At 37.8% G+C, this 14,831-nt stretch overlaps 1 protein-coding gene across 4 annotated transcripts in view; it reads left to right on the forward strand.

The window, feature by feature from the left end:
* The window catches only part of CLCN3 (chloride channel, voltage-sensitive 3), a 59,636-nt gene that overhangs the window by 938 nt on the left and 43,867 nt on the right, over positions 1-14,831 (forward strand). The window lies entirely within an intron of this gene.

A 14,831-nucleotide genomic window follows, 5' to 3' on the forward strand; every position in this document is an offset into this window, starting at 1 on the left:
TCCTATCACTTCCACTTGTTTTGTTTAAAATCAAACTCAGCCTCTTGAGTTTTTTTTATCAGCCTTTCCTTCCCCAATAACATTCAGTTGTCTTCTTTCCCTGCAGAGTCTCTTCCTTCACGCATTTTCCCTTTGCCACATTTGGCAGTTGGATGTTGGCATTGTACTAGATAGTTGTGTCCTATCGTTATAGGCATCCTTCTCATCTGTACTCCTTCTATCTAATTAGATACATCTGGAATGTGCAGTTATTTAACTTGTATACCAATACAGGTATCAAGAGCCAGGGCACCTTCAATCTACATAAAAATTCCTTCTGCCAAATTACTTATAGAACACCAGCATGATGAAGTCAAGCACTTAATAGTTAGGAAATTATTAACTGAACGACTAGCTTCCATGTGTAATGTTTTGTTCTGAATATCTGGCACTTAATTAAAAGTGAGTACCTTGCTTGTCTAATGTATTTGCAGCCTGTACTGAAAGTCTGAAGCTACTCTGGTTATTGTTTATATAAATCCTCTTCATCACTTCAAGCTTGAAGGATAATAAGTTTGCAGTAAAATAAATAGTTTCAGAGCCACTGTTCTGTCCCTTACTTGTTGTGAAATTACATCTGTAAATTGAGTCCAAACACATGAGGTGGTTTGTTTTGTTTGCACTGTCAAAAGCAATGCTAATTGCTGCACATGCCAGCAGCCCCTATCTCATTGTAATGCTGAAGTATTAGAATGTGCATTAGAACATAAATATTAATGTATTTTCTTTCCTGGAGTTGAATTATTTTGCTAATGACATATCTGCTTGCCCCAGTTTTGGTCACTCAGTAAGAGGCAGCAATAGTAATAAGCCCTATTATTTTATTTAAGTGAATGGTGATCTATGTGTCTCTATGCATGGAAAATATTTTCTTGTACGGTAAATCATAGTAAATATCTTAGCAGTAGATCAGAATCTGGTATAAATTTTCTTTTCAAGGTGGTAAGAATAAACTTCTAAAAAAGTTTTAAATAAACTTACATGCAGGAGGTGAACATCTGTGTTTCTCATAGCTTAGGTCTTGAAATGTGTAAGGTATTTTTTCTTGTGTGTTTTTAATTCAGCAAATCTCATTGACAAGACGAAATAAGCACTTCCTTGCTGGACTGCATGTGCCCTTTTTGTAGTCCTCTGTTATTCACTTAGCATCAACTGTTTTGTTTGTTTTAATTATTATTATTTAAATACTCTTCATCATCTCTTTATTAATGTATTTTTGTTCTGTTGAGTCTAAGTACAGATGAATTCACAATACAGAATCTGTCCCAACTCCTGAGGAAGGGCAGGACCATCCCAGTAACTGGAAGATCCCATGCTTCTCAATACTGGAGGCCATCCAGAGCATCATGTGAATGCAGAGGCATTATGGCTAGCTCCGTCCGTGCTTTAGCTGGTGAACCCTGCCAAAATCAGGAGCCCTGTTTAAACATATAGGTTGTGTCTTGAGTCTGTAGGGCTGGAAGTACTTATAAGCCTCATTTCTTAGCAACATGAACAAAATGGCAATAATGTATCTGTACTTAAAATGATTATGGAAATAATGTAGTTAAATTGAAAGCTGCATAGCTGCAGAATGTAAGCTCAGCGTACAAATGAGCACAGACGTGAATTTATCCAGTCTGGATAAGCTGCCATGGACAATAGAGTGTTCATTGTAATTTTACAGTTTATGTAATAAAATACAGACTGACAGATTTTAAAAAATCAAGACCATGCAATGAGGAGAAACTGAAGGATTAAGAACTTGTCTATCTTTTTTTTTTTCTTCTTTTTTTGGCTAATGAAGATTGAACCATAAACTGCACATATATTATGCAGATAAAAAGCTAACACTATGGAATTTCTAAAGTCATTGTAGTCTTTCCCCCTCATTCAGAGGGCAGTAAGGTAACAGAATTCTGCTTATTTCAGTAGGCTTGGTAAGTCCTTTGGCTGTCAGGACAGCAATTCTATAAAGCCTGCACAGTACTGCCATTCACATTACCACTCATACTTAAGTACTTAACTGAGGCATACAAAGTCATTGAGGCTGTTACTCAGTGGTGAATATGCTTTCTGTTGAAAACATGTGGAAGGTGGATGGTATTGGGAAAGAATACTAACGATATGTACTACTTGTCTTATGTGGGAAATTCCTTGATACTATATGGGACTAAACAAGTGAACATTAACTGGAACCAGTCTTCAGAAAGTCTTATCACCTCGACTTTTAGGTTTCTTTAATATTTATTTGGTAGAGATTTGCCTTTTTAGTGTCACCTCTGGTTTGCAATTTGAATGGTTTTGTGTAGTTCCACATGGGTGATTCACCATTATCTTAAAAACAATGTTGTACAACAATCTTGTTTCTCTTAACACCATCTGAAAGCATGTATGTGACCTGTCCCTTACTGTGTCATCTGAGAAGAATACAGAAACTGTGAATATGTAGTATTATATACTAAATACATATATTATATAAATACATATGTATAGTGATTATACCATAATTATATATATACTATATCATATTCCTGTTAAGTTCTCCAGTAGCTGTTTTCTCTGCACAAATTTCAGACTTTTAGTGTCAGGATTATGGAGAACAAGTAGGTATTGTGAAATTATGAATTCTTTGAGGGTAGTGTGTTTTAACATGCTAAATAATTAAATTGCTATGCATGTGCAGGCTTGGATGGCTTGCACCAAAGCCCTGCCTAGAAGGGATACTGCCTGTCAGCTTTGATCAAAACTTGCTTTTGTTGCTTATCAAAACTAATCTCTTTGTAGTACTGAAGTTAGTGTTTTTCCTTGTTGAACTACTGTCTAATGAGAAGTACGGTGACATTATACCGATAGCAGAAGTATCTGCCTCTTTGTAGGGACGTCTTACCAATGCTTGTACATGCAATGTACTTCCATGTATGCAATCTGTGGAGATCATTTTCATCATGGCTTATCTATGTTTTATTTTTAGACTGTTTGTCCTGCTTCTTGCTAGGTCAATTTAAGCATGTTATACTTACTATTGAGAAGCTGTCAGTTCTTTAATAGTTAAGCCATATAAGCTAATATTCACTGGTTTAAATTTTATACGAGTAGGTGTATACTATTTAGCTTTTAAAAAATTGTTACACTAGGATAGTTGTTTTCCATCACTTTAGCAGAGGAAAAAAGAATTCTTTCTAATCAGAAGTGAAATCTCCAGAAGTGAAATATATTACCAGATTAATTTTTTAACTGGGGAATATGAATGAGAAGATTAAACGTCTAATCCATTCTGTTTCTCTCAGCATTGGCTTGCCTTGTCTGTCTCTAAAGCTTGAGACACATGCAGTTCTTGGCTACTGGCTGGGCTTGAAGGACATAACAAGTATCTTCAAAAGTTCAAACTTTTTTCTTTTATGACTCAGAGTTACCCAACTAGTGAGGTGAAACTGAGGGCTGTTTATATGATAGAAGAGAGGACTGCATGAGTTTTCACTATTTTTTTTATTGAAGTGTAGAGCAAGCTCTGCAGGGGGTGGATTTTTGTGGTGTTGCCAGACTGCAAATTTTTCAAGGCACTGACTGAAATCAGATGATTAAACCTCATTTGCAGTAAAAATGGTTTGCAAACAAATGATCTCACTGGTGTTATCTCAAGGTACTTTGATCTGTCTGTGGGAGTCTTGAGTCCTGAATGAGCTTGGCATTCTTTTCAATAGCTATAATGATTCCTGCTTCAGTTGAAGGAGCTTGGTTGCTTATATTGTGACTTCAGTGTGGAGACAGTTTACAGTCTGGCATATGGTGTTAACATAAAATTGGCAATAGTTAACCTTAATATGACAACCTGTAAACTGGTAATTCAAAAGCTGCTGCTACAGCCGCTACTATCTCCTTGCAGTAACAGCAGTGCCACTAAAAAAAAAGACTATGCCAACAGGTCATGGTGTAAAACACTGCAGCTCTCCTAAACTGCCCTTACCCATGAGTTGGAGTCCTTTGCTTAAAGTGAGAGACCAAAACAATCCGTTTTCAGTGCCCTAAATACCGACATTAAAAATATGGTATAGTGAACTAATGTTATGGTGTTATTTGAGCAACAGAATGTGATTTTCAGCAAGTGTGAGGTGACTCTGTATAATCAAGAAATTCATACCACATCAGAGGTTAATTGTTCAAGCAATATCTAGACATAGTTATCTTTTCCAACAACACATGAATGTCCTTTCATGTGCATGCTTGTTTCTATTTAGCTATCGCAGTTTATAAAGAAAAGAAAGAACACAAAGAAAAGAATAAAATAACTTATTTCCTGCATGAAGAACTTAAGTTCCTGTTACATTCTTTATGCATGGAAATTGCATGAACAGATTCTTCCTGTTGGGCAGAGCTGTATGAAGAAGGGTCTTCAAAGTCATTTTGCACTATTGGCATTTTTTGTGTTTTCCATGCATGTGATATAAAACTGACTTGACTGAACAGTCATTATGACAGCTTGACATATCTCTTTCCTAAGTTACATACAGCCTATTTTCCAAGTTAGCAATATTTCCATTTAAGGGCTCATTCTTCTTAAGTAAGGAGTATATTCAGTCTCAAATGATGCCATACAAATTCAAGCATGAGATAATATGACTTGCTGTGATCACAGGGGCAAGCATGAGGCACAGCTAGTTTATTTTGAATAGTTAAATTGTCAGTAGCTGGTTATCTTTTACTTTTTTTCCTGTTGGATTGTAGTTAGAACTGCAGACATTTTGCCTGTGCTCCATACTGCTAACGCAGCTGAACACAGGATATCTGACAATACAGAACCATGTTTTCATTTACTTTTTTTATTAGTAATGCATTAAGTTAATTTTGTCCATCTTTTTGGAACACAAGTTATTTTATGTTATGTTTACATGGATAACTGGGCTAATTAACAAAGTTCTTCCTTCAAGGATTTCAAAATTCCTGGCAGAAAACAAAAAAATTGGCTGGAAGATTCTTAGGTTAAGGGGAAAAAATGTTTTATCTTAATTATTGGATGTCATTATTGAATGAGTGAGTTGCAGGTGTTTGAAATGTCTTTTGCATCTTACCTGTTTATCATGATAGTGATTTTCCTGAACTCTGATGTATTTTTTTCTTTTTTAACATAATTATTGTGCAAATTGAAAATTCACTTGATGTCGTTTTAGTTGAACAGCCTGTAATGGTGTTACAGTGTTAGTTAGTCTGGGCCTTAAGATTGTAATTGGATTGATGTGGCATTAGACTTTCCGAGGGATGGAAATTATGGCAGTGTGTATGTAGAGTTTTAGTAACTGATTAGTTTCTTGTTTTCTTAAATGTTTAAAAACAAATATTGACCATTTCAATTTCTCACAAATGCCATGGTCAGTTCTTTGAGGACTTGTTTGAGAACTGTTGTTTTTATAACTTCACTCTACAAGCAGTCCTTGAATGGTCTCACCAGTCTTTCCCACCAAAGTTGTATTTCCAAACTTAGGTTTCATCACCTTCCAAAACACACAAGCATACGCATTTCCAGCCTGCTACTCTGGAATAAGATGAATCATAATACTAGTAATTCAGTCCTTCCAACTTTCTAATACTATATAGTCTTGTTGGTTTCCTTCTGCAGCTCTGCTGAAGTTCTTAAAGTGCACTGGCTTTGTTAACAGATGCTTCTGATGCAGTTACTGCTGACTTGACAGCGTGGTGTAGTGTTATTGTAAGTAGGTCCTTCTGCCAGGCATACTGTATGAATAGTGTAAGATGAAGGAATGAAAGCAGAAGAAATGTGATGGCATATATGTAGGTAGGTAGAAAGAAGAGTCTGAAGTATACAATAAAATAATTTAGTCTAATATGACTGCAAAGTCTTTAGGTACTAAATAAACAATTTTCACTACAGCTTTAATAATTTTTCATTCATTTGTTTTACCTTTGATTTGTCTCTCAAGTCAGCCAAAGGAGGCGGATGCTATTCTAACCAAATTGATGTCAGGCTGCACTCTTGTTCTCTACCTTTGAGAATATTCTTGCTTACGAGCATTTTAAAGTGAAAGCTTTTCATCTGCTTGGATTAAAGAGAAATGTTATTCTGGAAGAGGATATCATGATGTCCCTGAAACACGAGAACGGCTGTGCTGGGTCAATCCACAAATCCACCTAGCTTGGCATCCTGTCAAAAGTCAGTGCTTAAGGAAGAGTAAGAACAGAGTGACTAAGTGGTAAGCATCTGAGTCCTTGTACAGCAGTCCTGTATGGCTGAGGGCCTCCCTCAACTGGGTGGGGATTTTTAGTTTTAGTCCTTATCAGTGGATTTTTCTTCCACTGACTTTTTCTTGAAGCAATTCTTTAGTACCCATACCATCCTTTGGCAAGCTCTAATAGCTTAGCTACATTTTTTTGTGAAGAACTACCTTCTTTTCTTTATTTTGAACCTATGTCCAGGTATAAATATTGCTGAGAACAGTTATAACTGCCAGTCTTGCCTAGGCTAACACCAGCCTATGCGTTAGCGTGGACTGACACATGGACTTCCTTGTCACTCATCCTTGCACAGCATAAATGCTTAAGATCTTTTTTTGTTGTTGTTGATAGTTGCAGCTGTGAAAAATCTTTCTCCTGATGCATACTGGTTTTAGGGGGTATTGTTGGTTAAATGTATAGAATGCAATATATAATTTTGCTAAAATATTTCTTACAGTTCCATATTCCTATTAAAATTAAATATGATTAATTCTAACTAATAACAAATCAGTAACATTATGAGCTTATTGAAATGAAACTGTGCTTGATACAGAAAGGTTTGATGTGAAACTAGGACAGGGTGACTGTCACGACCCAGACTGGACAGACCAGGGAGTCCTGTTTGATTTGAAATTCCCTCGGGCTAAATTAAGGTGAAACAACACCAAATGATCAGTTAAAGATTTTATTCATGACAGAAGCAAACTGAACTGGGGAGGTGTGGTAGTAGGTGGCAGGGTTTCTCACAACAGGAATTGGCATAAGACTACTTCTGTAAACTGTGTAACCATATACGTCAATTCAGGGAATAAGGAGATCCCTCCCATTGAGTCACGAGGTTCAGAGCAGACCCCCTTGCTTTCCAGACTCCTCCTCAGAGAAGGGTCTAGGGGCGGCTGGATCTACTCTTAGTCTCAGACTTGGTCAACGGTTTATATCTTGAAACGGATGTGGTGTAGGGATTGTGAAAAAGGAAAGGGAAAGAGAGAAGAAGACAGAGAGAGAGAGAAAGGAAGAGAGAAAGATTTCACCGGTCCTGGGTCCAGCATTGGTTCGGTCAGCTGAAGTGTACAGTCAGCCAAGGGGTCCAGTCCCAGCGGGCTTCAGCTTGTGTCCTTTTATCATCCTTGATCCTCCTTCAGGCCGGCACCCAAACTCTCAGGTTAATGAGCGGTTTGTGAGCCTTTGGGCTTGGGGGTCGTTTGTGGAGTAACTTCTCCTTCCCTGCAGATGTGGCCATTGTTTGATCTTTGTATCAGAACAGCTTATCAGAGCAGGGAGCTGCACACCCTCCAGCACGCCCTCCCCCTCCTGTTGCTGATGTCTGAGCTGATGGGCTTTTCACCTTGGTTCCTTGCTGTGCAGGGTTTGTCTTTAAGCAGAACTTGCCCCACCACAATGTTTGAGACATTAACTCTTTCAGTCTCTCACAGTGACCTGAAACTAGGGTGACTTGATTGTCTTGCCAAATACACATACTTTGATAAGGCCTATCATGCATTGGCCATATGCATGTAGAAACTAACAAGGATTAACGTATCGATAGCATTGTGCTTCACTGTGAAAGGTGGTAGTCCTTCTCCCACTTTTAAGAGGAGAGAGGAAAGAATCATGGATTAAAATCTCAGGTGTCAGAGCAGTGATTTAATTACAGCAAATCAGTGAACAGTTGTATTTATTAATCACCAGTGTGAGGTATCAAACTGTTTATAGCTTATGTTTTGCTATACCTGTATACAAGGTATACTCACTAATTTCTTGTTGTCCTTGCCCTTGTCGTTTGTAGTGGTCTTGATCCTCTAGAGCAATAACTGTCTTAGGAGCTCTGTTATTAGAACAGGTGGTTCAAAAATTGAATTTCATTGCTACTTATTTCTTTCCCTCCTCAGTTATCTCTTTTCCAGGTTAAGGACTTCTGGTCGGCTCAGTTGGACCTTGCAGCTGTCCCATGCTTTGGATCCTTTTCGCTGCCCCTTTCTGAACCTTTTCTAGTATCTGTAACTTAAGGGAGGGATCAGAACTTCACACAGCATTTGGAAGATGGGCATGTCATGAAAGTAAAGTAGCAAGTCTTACTCTGACCACTACTAAGTACTGAGCTCATAATTTGATGGAATTCAAATATGCCTGGCATAGTATAGTATTATGTATTAACAACATACAAAATTGCTGTTGGCGCTATGTTCACACGGCTTATGCATGTATGGAGAAGATGTAATATTCTTGAAGATAGAAAGTAAGCTTAATATATATGGCATATCTAGGGAGGAATACGTGTTGGTGCTGTAATTTTATCCCCTTTGAACAGCAAGTTGGAAATAGTGGCCAAAAATAAACAACCCTAAAACAGAATAAGAGCAATCTAACAGATAAAACCTATTTCCTTATATGCATTTAGGTAAGAGGAAAAATAGAATGATCTCAGTAGCAGAATTTTGACTAGCCCTAGAAAAGGGGGAAGTAAACTTTAGGAAAGCTGCTAAGTAAGCCAGGGTCGCTTCCTAGTAAGGATGCCAAATCTTCTTGTTGATGAGTTATAACTACAGTTTTAGCAGATTGGAGTGTGAGGAAAGGACACGTATGCAAAGTTGAAAATGCAGCAAGACTTACTTTCTTAGTAAAACCGTACCCTGTAAGGAAAAAGAACAGAAAAAATAAAGAAAGTAAAGAGGCTCTTAGAGAATCAGAGAAAGCAACTTGTTTACAGAAAATAGCCTGCTTTTCTTTCCAAGTCCTCCTTGCATGATTAGTACAGTAAAAGTAGATAAATTTAATGTCAGTGTGAAGCTGACCAACTTTAATTAAAAAAAAAAAAAAAAAAGAAAGAAAACACAGGAAAACCCCCCCCCACCACCTCTCTCGGCTGATAGCTAGATGTAGTCTGTTGATGTCAAAGATTTTCTTCCAGCATCATTGGGTAATGGATCAAGGAGCGTGTGATAGACAACCCCAGAAAGAAGTGAAAAGAAAACTGAAGAGAGTAGTCTTGTGTTCAGTGTTTTGGGCCAAGATGTCAAAGCAGTCTTTAGGGACCGAATGCTTGCGTTTTTTTCCAGTTTATTTTTGGTTTTAGGCATTAATGTTGCATCATGATTTCATTATTTCCCCTTTGTTCTGTCTATTTCTTTCTTCTGCCCTAAAGTTTTGCACTGCAGTGGGGAGCCTTCCCTCCTGTTCAACTGATTTACGGTGAAGGTTCAGCTACTTTGAGGGGGGAAGTCAGTCTCAGAACTGATTATGCAACATGCTTGTGGCTATATGACCTGTTCTACTGCATTCTGTTTGCTGGTTGGGTTTGACTTCAATTACCATCTTGTGTGTCTGGACAGTGAGTAAAAGCACCACTGGAAGTTGTACAATGCTGTAGAAGTGTAATTCAAGAACCTGTGGTTGGCCAGTGAAGAAGCAAGCTTACTAGGCTAGATCCTGGAATAAAGTGTTCTCTGCTGGGTGAAATGATTGTGAGCAAAATTAAGTGACTAATTTGTGGGAAACAAATGATTGTGAAAAAAGAAACTGTGATTAAGGAGCTGGGTTTTTTTCTGTATGATAAAATGTAAGTAGAAAAAAAATTTATCGTGTATTACTGCTAAGCACATTCCTCTGGGATTTTTTGACTCCTGTTTTATTTAAACCCCATCTGCCTTGAACTACTCAACAGCATATGCTATAAATTTGTTTTCTTCTGCTTTTACATTATACTTGGTCTAGAATTTTTCCTGTCATTGTCTGTCTGCCTCATTGAGGCTTTTGATGAGGTGGCAATGGAAACAGCTTAATGGAGTCTTCTGTTTATAGCCTGATAGGGAGCTGGGAGACTTTGGCTTAACACCAGCTGTGATCAAGCACAGGGTTCTATGTAATGCTGATGAATGAATGAAGTTGGGAACTCTGTACTTTAAGATTTTAAAGTTTTTGGGTTTGTTTTGGTTTTTTTTTTACTGTGTCTTAATTTGAAGCTCTGTATAACTGAACTTCTTTTTCTCTCTTTTTTTTTTTTTTTTCCCTTTTCTGTGATTGCATCTTTGAGTTATTTCATCTTGGACCATGTCTGGGTACCAGAACTAGAAGAAAGGTGTTTGTTCTTCTTTTATTGTCTTTAGTGTTTCCCACTGCTGGCTCTGTGTGACCCAGATGAGAAAGTTGTGTGATTTTTATGCAGAACAAACAAAGTCAGACTGAAGGGGCTGCAAGATCAGTAAACTGAGACAAGTTAAATAAGAGAAGTCAAGCTGGTAGAGGAATTAGACCTGGGCTTAATTTGACCGCATGGATTGAGAAAGGGTAAATGAAAGAAGAAATCGGAAAAAAAGGCAGGAGAATAAAGCTGGAAAGAAAAGGAATGGAAGGAAGAGGAATGGGACACAGTAGGTTTTGAGACATTGGCACCCTGTTGTAAATGAATGCTTTCATGCCCAACCTTCAACTGAGGGTGCATATGAGTTAAATTCTTTTCAGAACAGTTGGAGATGGTAGCTGTTTTGAGGCATGCTCTATTATGTAGCATTTTTCAAGAGAACATTATCTGCTAGCTCTGCTGAAGGAGAAGCTTTAGTTTTGAGTAATAATAATAGGAAAGAAACTGACAGTTAAGAGTCACCAAAATCTTTTGCATCAGTCACACTAACATTTGTAATTATCAGACACATTTTTGGCATCTCTTGTTACTTTAATGAAATCATTCAGCATCCTCAATCTTACATTTGGAATTTCATAAAAACCACAATTTTAATTTTCATTACCTGGTGCAATGAAATTATATATTCTGTCACCAAAATAAACCAAGTAATTGAGGGAATCGAGAGGTTATGTTTGGTTTATATGTAACAAGGTGCTTGGCTGTCTTCCTTAAACCTAGCTTACTTTTTAACATGAAATAGTGGAGTAGTGCTTCAGAATTAGGGTCTTCCCTCTAACCTTGGGTAAGCAGGCCGTCATACCTCTGTAATACTCCCCTTCTTTTCACTGGCCTTGTTCTGTCACCTCAAAACACCTTTCCCTGGGTGTATCTGATGTGTCTAACCTCTGATTTATTCTTATATTTTCAGATACTTTATCTTGAATGTGTATCTTCTCTCTCCCTAAAAGGGAAAAGATAAGGTGTGGAGGCAGGATTAAGGTATCTTTCTTCATTCTTACTGTGCCTTAAAGGTGTGTCATCTGTATACATTATGATATTTCTAGAACAATGGATTTAAAGCCCTTTTCTGCAAAGATGGATGCATCTAAGTAATGGTTAACAACAGTATGTGCCTGTTGAGAACAATGGGAGCACTCAGATGTGTGAAGTTACTTGGGCATGGAGGATTTCTGGGATTGAGGCCTTGGTCTATAATTACTGTGATGAAATCTCCTTGAAAGCAATCTGCTGTACAAACCTGCTGTTTACATATGAGCTGTTCTATGTACTAAATTGGCCATTTTAAGGGGTTCTCAGTCATTGAAAATAAGGCTATTGTAAAACTAACTTTAGGCCTTACAACAAATATTCATAATGTTATGTACTCCATAATACCCAAAATACCTAGTTAACTAGAGACAGCATTTAACTAACTACAATTTTGGAATTTGCTGAACTTCACAACAGAAATAACTGACATACTCTTTTGAATATAAAATTGTCAGACGGTTGAAGTCAGACACTATTTCAGACCAGGTAGAAAAAGAGTAATTTGGAAAGATTAAATTGTATAGACTTCTAGATATTAAAAAAAAAAAAAAAAAGACTGGCTTAACTAGGTCATGTTAGCATACATAGTATCTCTCTCTCTTGCTTACAAACCCCCCCCCACCTTTCATGGTACTGTAGGAAAGGGAATACACACAGTGGTAGTGGGTATGAACAATGGAAACACAAGCTGCTGGTAACTGAGAAGGGAGACTGACTGTTCTGCTTTTTAAGACAGACAAAGAACTGTATTTGGCAGCCTGTCTATAAGCAGTGACTTTGGAAGAGCTGTTGCAGTTTAATATTAGGGGGTCTCGTGAAATTTTATGTAGCAAATATGAAGTTGTATGTGTTTTACACTGCAGACTTCTTGTCATTATTTCCCCTCATATCTAAAGTTTATCAGATGTGCCCTCCAACTAGTTATACCCTTTATCTTTTCCAGCTCGGACTGAATTTCAGACTTATACAGAAATTTTGCATGTGCCTTAGTCCAGTGAACAAGTTTAGTCAAACAAGTTAGCCATTTTTGTGCTGTGACCAATTTTTATTATCAGTTCTAAGACATTCCTGGCCTTTGGTAACTACATCAAACTCTTAAACTAGCGGTGATCTTCCAGACTGTGTTAATACAAGTCCTGTATATCCTTTATTTCATGTTCTCTCAAATACGGAGTTGAATTTATAGTGTTGTCTTCTATAATCGACATCCAATAAATGCATTAACAGTTTATTCTGTAATAATTCTCTTTCTTCAGGTTACAAAAATTGTTGTATTTCTTCCTGCTGCAAATGACTTTTTTAGAGTCTTACAGTAAGATTACAGACTTTCCAGGTGCTGTTGGGATAAGGAGTTGAGAGTGCTCAGGGTTTTCTGTTGTACATCTCCTTAAATCAAGGTAATGTAGATAATTTGAAGTTCAGAGGTGCTTAGGGTGGGTTTTTTTTCCACAGGCAAAAAATAAATGGTGAGAATGCATAATGGCTCTGAAAGTCAGACCACTTTCAGTTATTCAAGATCTTAAAGATTCAGTTGCTCTTGTTGAAAAGATGATTGTAGGAGGCCACTCTTCAGAAAGCATTTCCTTGTATAGATGACAGCAAATGGAGATGTCTGTTTAACTCAGTAGAAGACACCAGTACTTTAGAACTGCGTATCTGTGGCTCAAGGTTTCCCTTTGTCTTGGAGCTAAGATAGTCTTTAAGGTTTTGAAATACATTTTGCTCTATGCTCATACTTTTTTTTTTTTCCTTTATTCTCACTTGGTTTTGTATCCATAGAGATACCAGCATTTTCTCAACGTTTGTATTGGAGCCGTATTTTTAAGATTTTAATATATTGACAGTTCTGTGAAGTAAAGAAATATTAAATTTAAGTCCTTCTCTGTGCTCAGAAAGATCATTTACAGTACACAGCCTGTAACATTGGTATTGGCTTATAAAAGAAGTAACTTCCTTGAGAACAAACTTGGCAAATTATTTAAGAAACTAATGCGTTTGAAAACTAAAATAGTTGTCTGTCTGTCACACTTAGAGGTGAAAAAGCGTACATAATGAAATTAATTCCTTCCCTTGTGTCCTGTGTGAATGAAACTGAAGCTGGGCCTTGGTGCTGCAGGCATGCGGTATTCTCAACTTTGCTAAGCATGAATAGTCTCGGTAATTTCACTGGGACCCCTCAGTTATGGAAATCATGTGTTTGTGTGTATACACACACATATGTACAAGATATATTAAAGTGTTATGCTGATGCAGTGTGTCTAATGACTTGCATGTCCATCTTCAGCTCTTGAGAGCATTTTTTTTTTACTTTTGTGTAGTTTGACAAAAATGAATCTCTGCAACTTAAGTGATAGCGTAGTTAATGTATGACCCATTTTACTGAAGCGGAACACGTAAAACAACTGAGAATAATAGATCAGGGGACAATAATTGTGTATTACCTGCTGGAGGGGAACAAAATGAAAAACAATATGCACATCTTACCCATTTTGTTACAACTGAACTAACTATGGAAATCTCATGTAAAATAGTTTTCTTATCAGTAATTGCAAGATAGGACCAGTACAAGATCATACAGTAAACAGATTAATGTATGGATACAATATATAATAACATCCGTTTCAGATGCAAGCAATTATGTAGTCAGTTTAATATTTCCTGTCTCTAGATACTGGTTATTTGAAGTGCTTGGGTTTTGCCAAAGCTGTAACAGTCACTGTTTGATGATGTATCACATGAACGCCTCGGTTAGCATTCATGTGGGTTGTTGCCTATTTTGAGTCTGTGACTTTTAAGGGCCTCGGAGCATTTTGTCAAGCATAGAGTAATGCAAGCTTAAGTATGGACTTGTGTTTATTACGTGTGCTCCTCTCCCGCCCTCAGTATTTTAAATATGAGTATGGATGTTATGCAGTTGTAATACCAGAATAATCATCACCCAAAAAAATGGAGACACCTGACCATTTTAGCTAGGTATGTGATTAAATTCTTGCTTCAATGTTTTTGATTGCAAATGTTCAAACCTGACGTTCACTGCTGTAGAATTGAAAGTTCGGCAGCCTGCACGGGGTGGGTTGGGGGGGTGGAGGTGGAAGCGGGGTAAGCTGACCCCGTGGGGCGGAGCGGTTGGCTTTTCGCAGGTTACATTGTTCTTCCTCGGCGGTAATACTTTTGCTGTTTGAAGAGAGTAAATACAATTACCGAGAGACAGGCTTCCCCCCGCCCCGCAGCGGTAAGACGCGAATTCTCCCTTCCAGATGAAATGCGACTATAACCGTTTAAAAACTCTCGGCTGGCGCGGCTCCAGAAGGGCGAACAAAGCAAGTGCCGCTGCCTTTGCCTTTTGAACCGAGCCGCTCGACCCGCCGCTCACTCGTTGACCGGGCTGGCGGGTCCGGCAGCTTCGCGTGCGCGA

Source organism: Haliaeetus leucocephalus, unplaced genomic scaffold (assembly GCF_000737465.1).
Source record: "Haliaeetus leucocephalus isolate CR32 unplaced genomic scaffold, Haliaeetus_leucocephalus-4.0 Scaffold284, whole genome shotgun sequence".
Lineage (NCBI taxonomy): Eukaryota > Metazoa > Chordata > Aves > Accipitriformes > Accipitridae > Haliaeetus > Haliaeetus leucocephalus.